The sequence below is a fragment of the Myzus persicae genome, unplaced genomic scaffold (genome assembly GCF_001856785.1).
Source record: "Myzus persicae strain clone G006 unplaced genomic scaffold, MPER_G0061.0, whole genome shotgun sequence".
Taxonomy (NCBI): Eukaryota; Metazoa; Arthropoda; class Insecta; order Hemiptera; family Aphididae; genus Myzus; species Myzus persicae.
This window is the reverse complement of record NW_019104354.1, coordinates 24,990-30,659: the sequence shown is the minus strand read 5'-3', so window position 1 is coordinate 30,659 and position 5,670 is coordinate 24,990.

The window sequence follows — 5,670 nt, the reverse complement described above, 5'->3', positions numbered from 1 at the left end:
TTACAACTTCTATAAAATAATATGTAGGTAGGTAATCTATGATAATTTTATAGGTAGTGCATAACCAGCTGGTCGAATCAATCAAGTCCTGTCAAAATATATACATTTACAAGTGTATTCTATTTATTACTATTTTCTACTACACTGTAACTATGTTGATAATGGTGCTTGATGACGATGTTTTTATTTATAATCCCTACCAATAAAACATTGATAACGGTAGATTAAGGTGGTCTTATGGACTCCTTAGTTTTTTTCTTCCTAATAAGAGTACCTATTATAATATGATATTTTATATTATTATGTATTATTGATATTAAAACAAATATATTATATTTGTCGTAGAAAATACTGAATGTTTTCTTTGAGTTCCGTGACCCTATACTTCAAGGATCAATAAAATATAATATGACAACCTGAAGTTCCAATAGTTGCTACTTGAGTCATATAATTAAATAAATCACATAGCATTTAATCAGCCACTGCAGGTAGAGTTTTGTATTTCTACATGTCTTTCTTATAATACTCAGTACTCACCTATACACAATACACATATATCATATATGTATGAATTATGTACATTTATGCAGATGCTACATAGGCTACAGGGGTCTACGAAAAAAGATCGAAGAACGCAAAATCCGTAAACGATAGTCAGTGAATAAAAATATTTTCGAAATTATATAGAAAAATATAATATGAATATTGAATTACTACATTTATATGTGTATAAAATATAATTTAAAAAAAATAAATACTATTTATCACACTTATAATGGACAATTAATTTTACCCAATACCTTTTAAATATTGAAGTTGTTAAATAGTAGTCTGTAGGTATATAATATAAGGAGACTGTCGACCGACTAAAATTACATATTCAATCTAGGTACGAAAACTATAGAACAATAAATATCATTAACTAAACGTAATATTATCGAATCGTTATCGCAGACTTTTTAAATTCTGAAATATTTCATTGTAGTTTCACATAATTAGTAGGTACATAGCCAATATAAAATAATAAGAAAATCGTAAGTGATCGATTTTCGATCATATTTTGATAAGCTCATTTTGTTCATGCTCTTTTTAATTCACTCTTTTCCTTTTGGTCTATTATAGGGATACCAGGCTACTATCTTAGACCCCTGGATCATCACAGCTCACACTACTAAACACCTAAAAAGATTAAAAACATGTTTATTTTAAGGTGTTTTATTGATAACTAATAATGTTAGTATGTAATAGTTAGTAATAATTATACAATGTGCTATTATTTTTGTTATCTTTCAATAACAAATGTTTGATTGTTCATTATGGTTAAAACCATCAGTATAATAATTTATATTTTCAAATTTTGCTGTTGCATATTTCAGTTTTTAAATTGTAGTAACCCCTTTAAATAAAAAAATGAACAGTAGGTGTCGAGTGGGCCACAGTCACTGTATGTGAAAAATGATTCCGAGCTTAGACTATGGCAGCCACTAGTAAAATACATTAAATTAATATTGCTATTAGTGATAATAAGTAGGTTGAATGAATTTTTAAACGTTGCATTTGCATTACTATTATCCTAATATTGTCAATGATTTTTTTTTACAATATGGTCAACTTATGAAGAACCTTGTATTAAATTTCCAATCCTTAACTATACAAATTAAAAATTGTGAATGTTTTAACCATTTTTTTAGCTACAAAATAATATTTAAATTATGACGAATTTTGTCGACATTTTAAGTAAAAATATTTATTAAAAAAAACATATCTATGTACCTTGAATATTTTTAAATAGCTATAATAATGATTTATAAGGAATCTTGTATTACATTTTTAAGCTTTTTAACCTAACGAAATTTTTTTATCTTTATGTATAGAAAAAAACTAATAAAGTTAACCAAAAATTATTTTAATGATAGGTAATATTAAAATGTTAACACATTTTGATAATTATTATACTCTAAGAGGATAGATGAATGTATTGACTTAACATTATGTGGTTTTTTTGTCTGTCATCATTTAAGCAGTAAAGTGCATCGATTTTTTATTTCAGCATCTTACTGGTAGGACAGTGAATGTAATTGGTACTTTGAAAGATTAAAAGTAAAAAAGCTGGTAAGTGGTTGTCACTCTGCTGTACAGTAGGTTACAAGTGGGTCACTGTAATGGATGGTGTTAAATTTGAATTCAATAAAATCATTGTATACGAAAAATGTTTCTGAGCGAAGACGGTCTGTTAGCCTGTAATATTTCTTAGTAATTTAGTATATTTTATGACATTATTGTGATTAAAGTTATTTATTTCACTATGAAATAATAGTACTATATATAGGGTGTCCCAGTCAAAACGCACATTTTAATAACGACGAGATTTTTTTGTTTTTGGGTTTTCGGCTGTGTTCCAATGTTTTTCTTGTCTTATAACATCTCCCATTTGTCATCCCAAAGCAGTTTTTGGCATTCGTTGTCATGGAGAGGTTCACAGTTGAACAACGCTTACAATAGTGAGAATGCATTACAAGCGAGGAGAGTGACTCGAAGAAAAGTTGCGAAAGCTCCAAACAATGCGCATCGCGAGTGACTTAACTCGTTTGTTAGAAAAATTCGAAAAAACAGGCTCAGTACGTTGTGGACAAGAAATCCAAAAATCAGAGGAACATTTGATCGCTAGCAAACGTAGCCATAGTGCAAGACAGTGTGATTATTATTGCGTATTGTTCAACTGTGGATCTCTCCATGACGACGAATGCCAAAAACTGCTTTGGAATGACAAATGGGAGATGTTACAAGACAAGAAAAACGTTGGAGCACTGCCGAAAACCCAAACCCAAAAACAAAAAAATCCAGTCGTTTTTAAAATGTGCGTTTCTACTGAGACACCCTATAGTAGGTTCAATTCATTTTTGTCAAAAAAAATTACATTTGAAATGTCATTGTGTATATAAAATATAATAATATACTCTAAAAGTTTCAAATAGGTACCCACGAATAATATTTTTAAATTACAACAAAATAACTTATATCATTGGGCTTGGTTATTTAATATGTAATTTTGTCCAAATTTGTTCATAAGATAACCATAAAAAACTTATATTATTTAGATTTTTTAGTTACAGAATTAGTAGTTAATTGTAGTAGTGTGCCACTTTTTTTAAATTTTTGATCTTCAGTTATAAAAGTTTAACATTTTATAAATATTTAACTAGGTATAAAATAATTTTTACATTTTAAATTTCAATTTGATAAATGTTTCAAAATCTGAACCGCAAAAAATCGGGTAAGTGAATGTAGCTCTGCTGTATATTAGGTGTCTAGGAGGTCGCTATAATGGATGGTATTAAATTTTAGTTCATTGATATCATGTCATTGTATACGAAAACGATTCCGAAAGGAAACGTTATGTCAGTCTAGGATATTTTTTTATTGTTATTACTTATTATTAATACTATAGCCGGTAAGTTGAAATATTATTCTTAAATTATCAGTGATGCGGACAATTATTAAATATACCTGTATTCAATTGGGCTGTTTTGGAACCGAATTACAACAAAATTACAAAACGTTATTTTTTGTGTTAATTTGTGTAATTTGTCCAAATTTGAACTTAAAATGTTTGTAAAAACTGTTATTGTAACAATATATCAGGAGTCTTGTATTACATTTTCAAGTTTTTTGACCCAACAAATAATATTTTATTGAAATCCATGGAAAAAAACTAATATAATGAAAATTGAAAATTTCTATAAACAGCAGAAATGGGTCAAAATATTATGAAAATGTTATCAAGTATATGAATTGAAAAAATAAACATATGGTGTAAATTTATAGTACCTACCTACTGCTATTCGTTTTTGAATTACAATAAAATAATGAAATCTCTACATAAGAAATCGAGTGAATATCCAATGTTATATAAACTTTAAAATTCTGAGAGAAGACCGCTGTTAGCCTATACAATATTACTTAATCATTTTGCAAATTTGATGACATTATTGAGATTAAAGTTATTTATTTTACAATTAAGCAATAGTACTACAGTAAGTTAAATTCATTTTTACCAAAAAAAAATTACATTTGAAAAGTCATATTGTGTGTATAAAATATAATTATATAATCTAAAAGTTTCAAGTAGGTACCCACGAATAATATTTTTAAATACGACAAAATAATTTAAATCATATTCTTGGTTAATTATTAATATGTAATTTGGTTCAAATTTGAACTTGAAATGCTTATATAACAAAATCGTGCCTATGTATTCTTATCATTTTTCAACTGATCTTGTGAAGGTATGTCGGGAACCTTGTATTAAATTGTCAAGCTTTTTACTCAACATTTGAGATTTTTAAAACTTAAAAAACTAGTTCAATTATATGAATTGATAAAATAAACATGTGGTGTAAATTTAAAGTATCTACAATTATACGTTTTTGAATTAGAACAGAATAAGAAAATTTTTACATGTGAAATCCAATAAATATCCAATGTTCTAAACATTTCAACTTCAAATGCTCATTCTAATTTAGCTTAGAATTTTTTTCTTTTGACAAAGGTAAAACAACTTATAAGGAATCTTGTATTAAATTATAAAATCTTAGATATATAAAAACAAAATATCTTAAAAATTTCCAACTCAAAATAGTTTGTAATTTTGTCTTGATATTTACGAATTTTTCAAAATTCTAAATTCAAACACTCATAAAAACCGAGTAAAATTTTTTTTATCGACATGATATGAAAATTTTATATGCCTATAAATAGTTCAACATGAGTCAAAATATTTTGAAAATTTTATGGTGTATAGAAAATGTAGATAAAAACATCCGTGAAAATTCCATATATCTGACGTATTTTTTTTTTAGAGTTAGGTACAACAGAAACCAAAATTGATTTAGTCGAAAACCTGTTTGTTTTTCTTGTTGCTTTTGAAAACATTCAATTTTGAAGTAAAAAGAAAATACCAACTTGATCCAATTTGCTATCAGAAATTACTGCATCGAAGTTTAATGATCAAAGCATTTATTTTTACTAGAAAAAGTGTCTACCTACACAAAAAAACACGCATCATGTCATCAAGATCAGTACATTCATCGCCACGCTCAAAATCTAATATGCCTATATAGAGTTATTGATAGTTTGAAATTAATTTAAAACGAATATATCCAAATAATCCTTAAAAATTAAACAAACATAGAGTATTTTATAATGTTATAAGTTGTTTCATAAAATATACTTACGAAATAAATAAATAAATGAATAAATAATTATTATTTTCACATAAGACACGTGTAATGTGAATAAATACATAATATGCATACACTCCCACGTATCGAGTTGCGTGCTTTCTGCCTACTTTAACTGTATAGTCTCTGCACTAATTCAAATTATGCACCGACTGCACTGCAATCAATATTTGCAAACACCGGGAATAGGAAAACTATTAAAAGCTACATAAACGCGTGAGCGCCGGTTGGTATTAAGTATTATATAGCACATAACATTATTACTATATATATTATTGTATATAATAATATAACTGCATGTATATAATATTACATATAATACTTACTTCTACGGCATGTTACTATATATAATGATAATAATAATAATAATATTATACTACTTTCATTTTTTTTCTTCTCGCACCGGTCGCAGCCCCGCTCACGCGCACTC